The following is a 13722-nucleotide window of genomic DNA, read 5'->3' as shown; positions in this document are numbered from 1 at the left end:
AACCTAAAGATAGCTCAGCTGTTTGCATTGAAGTCCATGTAGTTACTGAATAATAAGCCTTAGTATGTAATAAGCCTGGGATTATAAGGGGTTAATACACTGCTCAAAAAAATAAAGGGAACACTCAAATAACACATCCTAGATCTGAATGAATTAAATATTCTCATTGAATACTTTGTTCTGTACAAAGTTGAATGTGCTGACAACAAAATCACACAAAAATCATCAATGGAAATCAAATTTATTAACCAGGTCTGGAGGCCTGGATTTGGAGTCCCACACAAAATTAAAGTGGAAAAACACACGACAGGCTGATCCAACTTTGATGTGATGTCCTTAAAACAAGTCAAAATGAGGCTCAGTATTGTGTGTGGCCTCCACATGCCTGTATGACCTCCCTACAACGCCTGGGCATGCTCCTGATGAGGTGGCAGATGGTCTCCTGAAGGATCTCCTCCCAGACCTGGACTAAAGAATCTGCCAACTCCTGGACAGTCTGTGGTGCAACGTGGCGTTGTGGATGGAGCGAGACATGATGTCCAAGACGTGCTCAATCAGATTCAGGTCTGGGGAACGGGCGGGTCAGTCCATAGCTTCAATGTCTTCATCATGTAGGAACTGTTGACACACTCCAGCCACATGAGGTCTAGCATTGTCCTGCATTAGGAGGAACCCAGGTCCAACCGCACCAGCATATGGTGTCACAAGGGGTCTGAGGATCTCATCTCGGTACCTAATGGCAGTCAGGCTACCTCTGGCGAGCACATGGAGGGCTGTGCGGCCCTCCAAAGAAATGCCACCCCACACCATTACTGACCCACTGCCAAACCGGTCATTGCTGAAGGATGTTGCAGGCAGCAGATCACTCTCCACGGTGTCTCCAGACTCTGTCACGTCTGTCACATGTGCTCAGTGTGAACCTGCTTTCATCTGTGAAGAGCACAGGGCGCCAGTGGTGAATTTGCTGATCCTGGTGTTCTCTGGCAAATGCCAAGCGTCCTGCACGGTGTTGGGCTGTGAGCACAACCCCCATCTGTGGACGTTGGGCCCTCATACCATCCTCATGGAGTCGGATTCTAACCGTTTGTGCAGACACATGCACATTTGTGGCCTGCTGGAGGTCATTTTGCAGGGCTCTGGCAGTGCTCCTCTTGTTCCTCCTTACACAAAGGCGGAGGTAGCGGTCCTGCTGCTGGGTTGTTGCCCTCCTACGGCCTCCTCCACGTCTCCTGGTGTACTGGCCTGTCTCCTGGTAGCGCCTCCAGCGTCTGGACACTACGATGACAGACACAGCAAACCTTCTTGCCACAGCTCGCATTGATATGCCATCCTGGATGAGCTGCACTACCTGAGCCACTTGTGTGGGTTGTAGAGTCCGTCTCATGCTACCACGAGTGTGAAAGCACCACCAACATTCAAAAGTGACCAAAACATCAGCCAAAAAGCAGAAAGGTCCTGAGAAGTGGTCTGTGGTCCCCACCTGCAGAACCACTCCTTTATTGAGTGTGTCTTGCTAATTGCCAATAATTTCCACCTGTTGTCTATTCCATTTGCACAACAGCTGTGAAATTGATTGTCAATCAGTGTTGCTTCCTAAGTGGACAGTTTGATTTCAAGAAGTTTGATTTACTTAGAGTTATATTGTGTTGTTTAACTGTTCCCTTTATTTTTTTGAGCAGTGTATTTAATACAAATACAATTAATTTTTTTTGTTTAACTTACACATAAAATAATGTTCTCTCACATTAACTGACTTGATGAGGAGTGACAGCATTTTAACCTTTTTAAGAGCAAATACTGAAAGCTATTTAGTTCTGCTTTTGTTCAGTATTGATCATTTGTTGTCAGCTGTCTGCTGACCTGCTATAATCAGGGAAAAATGCAGTTCAATTTCAAAGAATAAGGACCAGTTGAAAAAAGAGTTAAACACAGTAACCACAGCGGTTATCCAACACAGCACGGTTATAAGGCAGAAATTCACAAGCATTATAAAGTTAAGTTGGTTGTTACTGATCCTGTGTGCAAAGCAAGAGATACAAGTTTATAAAAGTTTATGAAAGTAGACACAAGTTTATTCCTTTTTTATTACAAGATTTAAATGTTTGAGCTTTGGGCGACTAGCAAGCCAGTTTATTTCCCACTGTAGTGTTTGAATGACGCTTCAAACACCTCAGTTAAAATATCTATATATTCAGTATCTATGAAGTGTCTACTATGACAAAGGATGTGCAAGGAAACGTGAAGGTGAATGAACATTTAATATGTGAAAGAGGTCGAGAATCCATGTGCAAAAGAGACTGAATCTGTGTGTGAGAGAGATGAAGTGAAGGTCTCCAAGAGCGAGGTTTAGCCCACCCTCAAATTTGTGGCTCCCACCCTATACAGCTGTCCCGGTGCCACTACTGGGTGTAGCACTGTCACATTCTGCAACTGGCAGCACTTCACAGGGGTTGTCTGGGGGCAACCATGAGACATTTTGGGCTATATATGGGTGGGGTTGTAGATGTATTATGCTGAGAACAAACTGAGTAGATATTTCTAAAACCAATCCAATGCCTTGTGAAGGTGGAGTTCAAATTGGGTGGGGTGTGCACTCATCACTGGTGTCTAACAGACAATAAGCCTGTCATTAGCACATGGATGGAACGTATGGTAGCTTGGCTGAAAAGTTACCTCAAAAAACTCCAATTAAGGATGGAGATAATATGCGTCGTGTGTGCGGTGACCACATTATATGGCGTAAAAATGATCAGTAGCACTAGACAGTGTTGTACTAGGTAGCTTGTTTGCTTGTATTATTGATTGTACTTCAGATGTTAAAAGAGCACAGACTAAAGGAAATTAGGGATGGGACTAAGGGGTACAGCACTGCTTTGTGACATATTTCACCACAATCTAGCACTGAAAGTTTAAGATTTCCCCAGACGTGTGTTTTTGTTATGAGATCAGGTTTGGCCCTGCAAGACTGCCCACATATATGAATCCGCCTTTTATGGCATTTTTAATTTTTTTAAATGTTATTGAGACATTCTGCCGTCATGCCATTGCTATGTGTGGATGAGTGCTACGACTAGTGGTTAATTGATCTTGCACAAGTCTTTGCTGTAATCGTGGTGTTCACTTAACCCAGGTGACTTTAACAGTGCGCTGACAGATTTACTTCTAAGGCACGAGTCTCAACAAGTGCCAGCTATGATGAGGTCTGCAGTGACATCTGGACAGTATCAGTGTGGAGGTGAGGAGAGCCAATTCTATTGGTAGCCGGCACCATGACACTGTCACCTAGAAACTGAAGCCCACAGTTTGCCTGCTGTAGACCCATCATCCAGTTCAGGGGGGTTACTTCTGGTGGTCTGAATGACAGGGTGTTGTCAAAACGCATGAGGGGGACAGAATAAAGTCAATCCAGCTACTTCTGTCGGCTGCAACAGATGTGCAAAATGACTTTACGGGTCACCATCACAGACTGACCAGACCTGTGGAAATAAGAAGAAGAGGAGCACAAAAACATGTATGAACTTGTTATAACAGATTCTGCATCACATAACCTGCACTTTTCTGCTATGAGCTAACAACGTCATAGTGTCCTGCTGGCAGCTATTGCAGAACATAATAGAGAAGACACTGTTAAAAACAAAGTAATTAACAGTGTAGCACCACAGATTTGCCTTTCATTTTCAACGTTCACACCTCCAGACGGCGGAAAAACATAATGACAAGTGTATTCGCACAGATGAAATTGGCTGCCAAATCAGAATAATTAGACTAAAGTGTATGGCTATATGTCAGAAACTGCAATTCCCAAGAGGCGCCAACTGTCAGCTGATAATTAAATCCCCATTAGTAAAATGTGTCCTATCACACAACCAATCATCTGCCTATTTCTCTCATTGTCGGGATTTCCAAAGTGTGACTTCATTTGCGTTCCTGCCATTTGGACACATTCTAGGAGCATTTGTTAAAGAACGGAGGGCCGCAAGGTGTTAAAATGGAAATTAAATCAACTCTCTAATGATAGCAGAGAGACGAGACGCGCCGAGTGATGAAAAAACTTTAACACGACAGTCAATCATAACTTCTAGCACAGGTCAAGGTTCAAGATTTTCAGAGTAACACCATTTGGAAGTAATCAGAAACCTGCGCTGTGGCAAGGCTGTGCAAATAACGCGCCTGTGAGCTCCTATCAAAAAGCCGTTGTTCGGCGGGCTAAAAAAGTGTTCGGATTACAAAAGGAGGGAGGGAGAAATAACTGCAATTTACACTCATTTTCACCTTTTTGTTGCGAGTGTTGCTCTGTCCTGGGATTGGCGCGGTTGGGGAGAGGGGGGCTATTCTCTGAGGACGGGGCACGTGCTGCAGGACAATGGGTCGAAGGCTCGCACCGGGCCCAGCGCATCACACCTGCTGAGAGAACAAATGACACACTTCATTCTGCTCTGCTGTCTGCCTGGCATTTCACACACGCTCCAAATTCATCACCTTTGTCTCCAAAACAAAGGCGCGAGGGGGGGGAGAAATAGAAATTGCTCGCTCTGAGGTGAGCGAGAGGAAATATTTCCAGCACTGGAGAGGGACAATAACCTTTTGTGCGCTCTATGCCCGTACACAGACAAAGAGTGCACACTCACTGTACCTCACTCTGTGTGTGTGTGTGTGTGTGTGTGTGTGTGCAAGAGAGAGAGAGAGAGAGGGAGAGATATTAAGGAAGATGAGGGAGAGAGAGAAATAAAGAGATATGCAGAAAAGTGACAGAGAAAGAAAGCAGGAGAGAGAATGAGGTAGAAATATAAAATAACAGAGAAAGAAAGAGAGAGGTAAAGACAAAGATAGAAAAAGTTTGGGAGAGAACGAAAGAAAGATATAGAGAAAAAGTGATAGAAAGTCAGCAAGAGAGAGCATAAGAGATGGAAAGAGATCATGTGAGAAAGAGAACACGAATGAGAGAGAACAGGCAAAAAAGAACAGGGAATAGAGAAAAGGACAAAGAGCGAGAAAAAGAGAAAGTAAGAGAAAAGTATTAATGAGGCAGAGAGAGAGAGAGTGAAAGAGAAAGAAGAGGGAGAGAGAATGAAAGAGAGTAAGATGAGGGAGAGAGAGAGAAAGTTGAGAGAGAGAGAGAGAGAGAGAGAGAGAGAGAGAGAGAGAGAGCAAGCAAAAACCGAATTATAGAGAATATAAAGGGAGGAAATATAAAGAAAAGAAAGTGCAAAGGAAAGGGAGAGCAGACAAAAAAGAGAGAAAAGCAAGAGAGACAGAGAGAGGGAGGGAGAGGAACAGTGAGTAAGAAAAAGAGAAAGACAAGACTGAGAAAAAATGAGAGAGAAATATAGAGAGGAAAAAGTAATAGGGAGGGAGGGAGTGAGGGAGAGAGACACTGAATAAAGAAATAAAGAGAAAAAGTTAGAGCCCACTGTTGTAAATGTGTTATTCAGTTGCATTAGAAGCGTTCTTTCTTTCTTTTTCCGAACGCGTGGCCGCGACACACTTCCTGCTGATATGTCCATAAATGTGCTTTAAAGTTGTGATTGAAAATTAAGTCGGAGCGGCGCTTCCCAGAGGTCTTGTAGGCTGATTGAAAACGAAGATAGGATCTCATGAATTCATGTACGAATCCATCAGCTGCAATAATCAGAGAGTGGAGGAGTGGGGATTTTATGTGTGGGAGACAGTCAATTAAAACGTGAAGCCGGGCTAAAGAGGAGCGATTATGGCCTGACCTTTCGCAGTGCATTAAAACAGCCGAGCGGCTCGGAGCTTCTCCTCCTCTCCGCCGAGCCGTAAGATGCTGGCGATACGTCCCGGCAGCTGAATGAATTCTGAACGATCGTGAGGTGACCTGGCATTAATATCCAAAAACACGCCACCTGGATTATGTACAAACAAGCTAAATGAGTGACCCCAGGCAAAAGAGCACAGCAAATGTCAGCATTAAACAGGGCCACATTTACAGCATGTCATGAATCATATGAACACAGAGGTGAAGGAAAAAAGCATGTTAAAGACAGTGGCTCATTCCACCCCAAGCCCTCTTGTATCAGTTTAAAACCATATAGGTGGCTTCTTTTCTTCAGGCCAGGCCTTCAGATTAATATGCTAGGTCAACGTTCCCAAAATGCTTTTCCCCCCTGATTTTTTCCCCTGCTTTCAGCATTAGCCAGGGTAAACCAGTGCCAAAGCCGAATGTAAAAACATGCTAACTTACTAGGCTTCTAGCTCCTTACATCTGCTAAATGGCTTACTTGGACTTTAGCACTTAGGAACAAAGACAATGCTAAGGACCGATGGCCTGTTAGAAAACGTAAACATTTTGACAGAGAGAAAATGAGCTCGGTATCTAGTTTCATTTACTTCATCTACAAGTTAAGTGATACTTTTTTATTCCCACATCCGGGGAAATTCCACCTCCACATTTAACCCATCCGTGAAGTGAAACACCACATACACACTAGTGAATACACACACACACACACACACTAGGGGGCAGTGAGCACAATTGCCCGGACCGCTATCCAATTGGGGGTTAGGTGTCTTGCTCAAGGATACCTCAGTCATGGACTGTCGGCGCTGGGGATCGAACCAGTGATCTTCCGGTCACAGGGCCAGTTCCCTAACCTCCAGTCCAAAAAGGCTTACTCATGAAGGAAGCACTGTCTTGATTTGCGACATGGTGCCTTTTTAGTGCTCAAATGCACAGCAACTTCGTTATTTCACATTTGCTGTATGAAGTTTGCTTTAGCTTTGCACTGGAGCTACAAGGCTAATGCAGAGTTGTAAACTCATGATTTTCAGGTCTTTTCTCCACCTCTCACGCTGCGCAAAGAAATCTCACAGCCGGAAACGGCCAACCAACCAACACCTTCTGAACAAACATGCAAGTCATTATTTGTATTGTTTCTGCATGGGGACATCTTGGCTATAGACAGACTGACATCACTCTTGCTGCTGCCACTCATAGCGCCAACGTTTGTGCACCATTAGTAATTAAAGCATCCTGACAGATACTACATATACACACTGCATGGACAAAAGTATCAGCACACTTACACATTACACCCACAGGACCTTTTATGACATCCCATTCCAAGTCCATAGGCATTAATATGGAGTTGTCCCCCTTTGCAGCTTTAACAACACTATAACATATCAACTGTTCTGGGAAGCTGGGAAGATTTTGGAGTGTGTCTGTGGGAATTTTTGCCCATTCATCCACAAGAGCATTTGTGAGGTCAGACACTGATGTTGAACAAGAGGACCTGATGCACAATTTCTTTTCTAGTTCATCCCAAAGGTGTTTGATGGAGTGGAAGTCAGGGCTCTGTGAGAGCCAGTTTAGTTCTTCCACATCACAACTCAACCAGCCATGCCTTTATGCACCTTGCTCACTGGGTCACAGTCATGCTGAAACAGAAATGGTTCTTCTCCAAACTGTTCCCACAAAGTTGGAAGCATACAACTGTCTGGCATGACAGCAGAATGTCTCAATAACATCTTGGTCTGCTGAAGCATTAACTAAGGGTCCTAGGCCAACCCCTGAAAAAACAACCTCATAGCATGATCCCTCCTCCACCAAACTTTACAGTTGGCACAGTGCAGTCAGGCAGGTAATGTTTTACTGGCATTCGCCAAACCCAGACTCGTCCATCAGACTGACAGATAGAGAAGCGTGATTCGTCACTCCATAGAATGTTTCCTGAATGAGTCCAGTTACAGATTTCACTGACTTGTGGCAGAGGTGGCGTCCTATGACAGTGCCACAGCTCATCAGTACAACCCACTCTACTGCCAATGTTCATCTATTTAGAATGCAAAATTACCTGCTTAATTTTATCCACCTGTTAGTAATGGGTGTGGCTAAAACACCTAAACTCAATAATTATGAGTACAATACAGCAACAAAAACAAGATAGAGCAAGTGGAAGACATCATGAGTGGAAAGAGGCTGAGGACACCAAACATGACTTCCCTAATCAGTTGCGTTTACAGTAAGGTGAACATTGTGTACAATTGCCAGACTATCAGCTTAAATTATTAAAAAATGCCTAATTCTCCTGGCAGAGACTCCCAAATGTCTGCAGCATCCTCAGCCACTGTCTACTCCAGGGGCCAGTTTAACACCAGCCCTCTTCTAATCCTCCAAAATGGTTCTCTAATTTCATAATCTCCTCCTTTAAATGGAAAAGACTTAGACCTGTCTCGCCCATGTTGAAAAAGAAATATTTAAAAATAAAGATGTGGAATTAAATCTTCATTGCAAGGATGTTTTTTTTCTTTCCTTTTTTTGGTGGGAGGAATGAAGTTGTAGCAAAAAGCCCATCAACCTCCTGGGACATCCTACTCTTCTCTTTAAAAAGAGCTGATTAGCACAATATTGTTATGCAGATAACGGCTGACTCCCATTTCTACTCTGGTATTAAGCTGCAGTGCGAGAACGCTTGTCTGCGAGGGTCCCCGGTGTACGCAGACGCTCAAGATTTCATCTGATCCCAGAGCGTTCCACTTAACAGGCAGAGAGGTGGTGGTTAATGGTTAGGCATGTCAGTTTGTGAGGTGGCTAGTGAGGGGTCTCCGTTTAGGGAAGGGCATGGTTATTCACATATATGGATGTCTGTACTCATCTTAGTATTTTTGCAACATTGATATGCAAAGAATGAAACCAGCAGCTGATATTGCATCTCATATTAAGTGAAACTGTATGAGCGCAGCTGTATAATAATGATATCTTTCTACCGATCTTGCTATCATATGCAAGCTGCCTACAATATACAAATGTTAAAGAGGAATTCCAGCTATGTTTCAAATTCTCTGCATAATTAAGTGGTTAATATGTCAATAAAGTCATTCATAGTAGTTTGGTGTAAAATGCTTTGTTGTAGAGAAACCCAAGCCAATTCAGAATTGTTCACAATGGTGGTGATAGGAACCAGACGTCTGAAGAGTTTAATGTCTCTAAAAGCTCCATCACAGAACGTTATTGCATGAAATGGTTGTGAATATATTGCCTGATGCCGGAGACATTGAGGTCAGGTTTTGGCTTAAAACATGTTTTTAAAATGCACTTGTGGTGGAAGGGTACATGCAAGGCACTGTAAGGCAAAATAATCTCCCAAAAATATTTACCATTATCAGCATTCCATATAAAAACTCAGAAAAAACATTTTAGCATGTTCACTGAATGTTGTTGACATGTTAATTCTAAGTTAACTGTTCTACAGCATTTATTTGTTATTCCACGCTTATTGTGAAAGCAGGGCTAGCCCACTGGCAGCGTTTATCTGTAGATCAGGAAGAACTGAGAATCAGTCTAGCACTGATGACTGAGAGAGCAAGACATAGCGAGGCTAAAGTGAGCTAGTATACAGCGTTGGTATGACCAACAACAGCATCACAACTTGTGCAGAAAGTGGATCTCCTTTAATAGTGGTGAACACTAACATGTATGTTGACTGGTGGTTTTGGATCTAAATAAAATGCCTATATTTGTGTTGTAGACATTGTGACCCCTGGTTCCTATCACCACCACTGTAAATAAATTCAAGTCAGCAAGTTTCAATGAACCATTTCACATCATGCTTTGAGTGACTTTGTTTATTTTTCAACCATTGAATTATGCAGACATTGTTTTAAACTTGCCTGTTTTTTTTATTCATGACCTTTTTTATTATGAAATTCAGTCATATTGTGGATATATGAATGGCTAAAATGCTAATTCCCACTGTGTAATCTCTGAAGTTAGTGATAGCAGCGATAAAAACTGGACAGTGGGCCAATCTTTGAGCACGCATTTTCACTGTGGCTGGCCACTCAAGAACAAGATGACAAGACGCCAGTGACGAGAAGCCAAGATGGAGGTGCTAGGTGCTAGTATGAGACTCACTGTATGCTAGCCGGGGGAAGAAAAAAAAAAACATAGAAGCCCTGACCACTTTGACAAATTTCTCCCCACTTCACTGTCATTTCCAGTGACAGGTAATTCATTACACAGCTCTTCGCTGCTGGTATGGGCGGGCCCTTGTCCTCTAGGCCTCCTTGTCTTGGGTGGAGCTGCCTGGCTAACGTATTTTGGAGCCGTCCATGTCTGTACAGAGGTATGGAGGATGTAATCAGCAGCGTAGTCGGTGGGCTTATTACTGGCTGAGCACATAATGGGCCTAAACGTCTATATTAACACATCATATCTCTCCCCCCATCACGCCAGTAAATGATATATAAAAACCATGCATAATTATCCTCCCTGCAATGAACTGTCATCAGTACGTTTCAGATGGAGGAGAAATCTCATTTTCCCCTCAAATCACATTCATAGGCTGGGACTGGTGGGTACCTGAAGAGCGGCCTCCACAGCCAGGGGAGAAGGCTAAGGTCCAGGAGACCCCGCTACGAGAAGATAGTGAAAAATATTATGCTAATGCTACCGTCCTTCCACTGTGGGCTAATCAGCACGACCCTGAATTAAAGCGACCAGATAATTAATTCCGGAGTACTAGGTTATCGACTTTGGCTATTGTCTCCGCCAGAGAAAAGACAGAAAAGGATTCGTCCCTTTGTCGGTGTTTAACAAGACAGATAAGACAGGCCTCGGCTTGCCTGCCAAGGGCAGCTGGAAATTAGAGCACTGATGTGCAAAAAAGAACTCGCAAAGGTGAAAAAAGGCTAGCATGCTGGAAAGTGTCCTTACAGTGTCCTTCCATTTCGAGAGAAGGAGCTGTGGCTGACTTGTTCGGGCAGGCAAAGACAGAGAAGATTCTTTTGGCGGACTTGAAAAATGCATTATGTTTCGTTGTGCTTTGGAGGAAACGAAACTGGACAGAAACATCAGAGACTGTGCGGCAGGAGATTTTTCCATGAAACTGCCAGTTTACTGGATTTTACAGGACATTTGTCTAGTAAGGAATGTTTTCTATCAAGCTGTCTTTCACTGCTTTTTCATGATCAGTAGCAGTGCAATACGCAATATGTATGGATGTATAAACAAAGTTTAATATATAATCTTTAAGGATCAGATCAGATGTAGATTTTTTTGTTTAATTATTACAGCACATTTTACACTGCATCTTCTCACACATACGTGAGATCCTGAGAGCTAAAATATTGTTATTATGTTGGAAAATATTCTTTCAGTACTTTTTGAAGGCTCAAGCCTCCGTTTAGCCTCTGCTAAATCTTTATATCTGCTGCTATTAAGAAAGGACGTCTCCCAACAGCATGTCTTTGAGACATTATCACAAATTTATGCCTGGTTTAAAAGGTGGAGGTAAATGCTCTGAACACTGGATGCTACTAGTTGCTCAATCTTTAGTAATTTGAAACCCTCAGTAGCCATGTTTACACGCAGCCTAATAATCTGTTAATAATCCGACTAATAGCTCGATCAGAATAGAATACATCCATGGCCATTCAGAATACAGTTTCTATCTGATTCGAACAAAACAGAAGAATAAAAGCCACATAAATACCTGTATTTGATTACATTCCCAATCGAAAAGTTTGAGTAGATTCTGTGCATGTTTTCAAGTCAGTTTATAACGTCCAGCATGGCGAGAGCAGAAACTGGTCTGCAGAGGAGATGAAGTTTATGCTTTGAGCTTTAGAAGACGGCAGTGGGACGTCCAGTTTATGTGTCTCAGAACACGACGTCTTCCTCTCTGCCTTCTTTAAAGTACATGTGAAGAATGTTTTCCTTACTCTGACATAATTTTAAAGTAATTAAAAACACAAGCACTGCTCACTGCTGCTCATCTCACTCTGACTGGACTCACATAACATTCGTTGTCATGGTAACATCTAGACCCAACGTAATTAAGAATCAGATTATTGAGTTGAGTGAGTATATAAACATCTCAGTCGTAATCTACAATCAGAATGTAATCAATCAGATTGGCAAAAATCATTGCATGTAAACACAGCCAATGTAACAATGTGAAACAAATATGAATATTTAAACAATTTAGTTAGTCTTATTAAGCTGAATAAGGGTTTTGCCAGTGCTCTATAAAGCTTTTCCAACCTAGTAACAGTTACTACAGTAGAACGTATTTGTAGGCAGAGCATGGGCAGGTCAATTGCAAAACAACACTATGGGCTTGCATCATTGTACCAGTATGTATTTCTGGATCATTCCAAAACTCAGTCTGGCTGAAATGACCTTAGCCAGACATGCACTTCTGTATGAAAAGAGTTGGATGTTATAGAATTTCACCAGGCATGCTACGTTTGGTGCACTTTCTTTGATTGCACGCCTGTTTGCCAGGCGGACTTGAAGAGACAGTACATGCAGTAGCCATAGGACCTGGAGCACTGTGTGCGTCTGCCATGAAGCTTCAAAAGGCTCCTCACAGTTTTGATGTCTCCTCTCTCTCTCTTTCTCTATCTCTCTCTCTCTGCGATGAAGTGGGAGGAGAGCACCTCCACGCAATCCCATAATCCACTGTCCACGCTCTGTCAAATGCAAAAAACCTGCCCGCGCCCCTTCCCAGCTGTGCAGCCGGCACGCCATGCCTGAATTATTCATCTGTGCCACGGGGTGAGAAGTCAAATAAGCCCGTTTTGTCAGCAGTGGGCAGCAGGGGCTGCTGGGAAATAAGGCAGCCGCCGCTGCCCAAGCTGTCGCTAGTTGGACAAGGACAGGGAGGGAGAGAGAGGGGGGGGGGGGTAGGAGCTATAGAAAGATAGAGAAAAAAGGATGAGAGAGTGAAAAAGAAAGAGGGGAAGAGAAAGACAGGTGGACAAAACAGAGAGAGAGAGAGAGAGAGAGAGAGAGAGAGAAAATGAAGTGAGAGAAAAACAGATGGAGAGAGAAAAACTGAAAGAAACAGACAGAGAAAGGGGTAAAGGGGAGGGATATAGAAAAGAGAAAGAAAAAGCAAAAGAAGGAGAGTAAAAAACACACAGGGAAGGATACAGGTATGAAAAAGAGAGAAAATTATGTGAAAGAAAAAGAAGTAAAGAAAGAAAGAAAGAAAGAAAGAAAGAAAGAAAGAAAGAAAGGAGGAAGAGAGAAAAAGAAAGGTAGAAACAGCGAGAGAGAGAAGGAAAGAGAGGGTGAGGAGAGAGGTAAAGAGAGATAGAGACAAAGAGAGAGAGAGAGAGAGAGAAGGAAAGGAAAGAGGGAGAGAAAGAGAATGAGTTGAGATAGAGTAAGGGAAGGAGAAAGAATGAGGGAGAGAAGGTAGATGAAAAAGAAAGAGAGCGAGAAAGAGAGACAAAAGAAAGGAGGAGAAAAAGAGAGAAGGAAGAATATAAAGAGCAGGAGAGGCAAACAGAGAGAGAAAGAGAGAGAGAGAGAGAGAGAGCAGAGGTACAGAGAGAGACAGAAAGGGGAAGAGGGAGAGAGAGACAGAGAGAGAGAAAAGAAGGAGAAAGAAAAGAGAAGAAAGAGAACAGGGAAGAGAAGGAGAAGGAAAAAGAAAGTGGGAGAAGAGAGAGAAGTAGAAAGAGACACCAAAGGGAGAGCAATAGAGAGAGAGAGACACACACAAAAACTGAGAGTGAAAGAGAGAGAAAGGGAAGGAGAGAGAACAGAAAGGAGGAGAAAAAGGGAGAAGAAGAAAGAATGGGAGAGAAAGAAAAACAGAAAGAATGGGAGAGAGAGAGGGAGAGAGAGAGAGAAAGGAAAACAGAAAGAATGGGAGAGGGCGAGAGAGAGAGAGAGAGAGAGAGAGAGAGAGAGAAAGGAAAACAAAGAGAGAGAGAGAGACAGAGGTAAAGATAGATAGAGAGAGAGAG

General features: G+C 43.0%; 1 long non-coding RNA gene across 1 annotated transcript; it reads right to left on the bottom strand.

Moving 5' to 3' along the window:
* Nucleotides 1–2239: 2239 nt before the first annotated feature.
* Nucleotides 2240–4393, bottom strand: LOC119262335. Its single transcript, XR_005129553.1, has 2 exons — nt 4273–4393; nt 2240–3476 (listed from the first exon to the last, which is right to left on the bottom strand). It is a non-coding gene; the product is annotated as an uncharacterized LOC119262335 (long non-coding RNA).
* Between the last annotated feature and the right edge of the window lie 9329 nt (nt 4394–13722).

Source organism: Pygocentrus nattereri, chromosome 24 (genome assembly GCF_015220715.1).
Source record: "Pygocentrus nattereri isolate fPygNat1 chromosome 24, fPygNat1.pri, whole genome shotgun sequence".
Lineage (NCBI taxonomy): Eukaryota > Metazoa > Chordata > Actinopteri > Characiformes > Serrasalmidae > Pygocentrus > Pygocentrus nattereri.
This window is presented reverse-complemented; position numbering and strand designations above follow the sequence as displayed.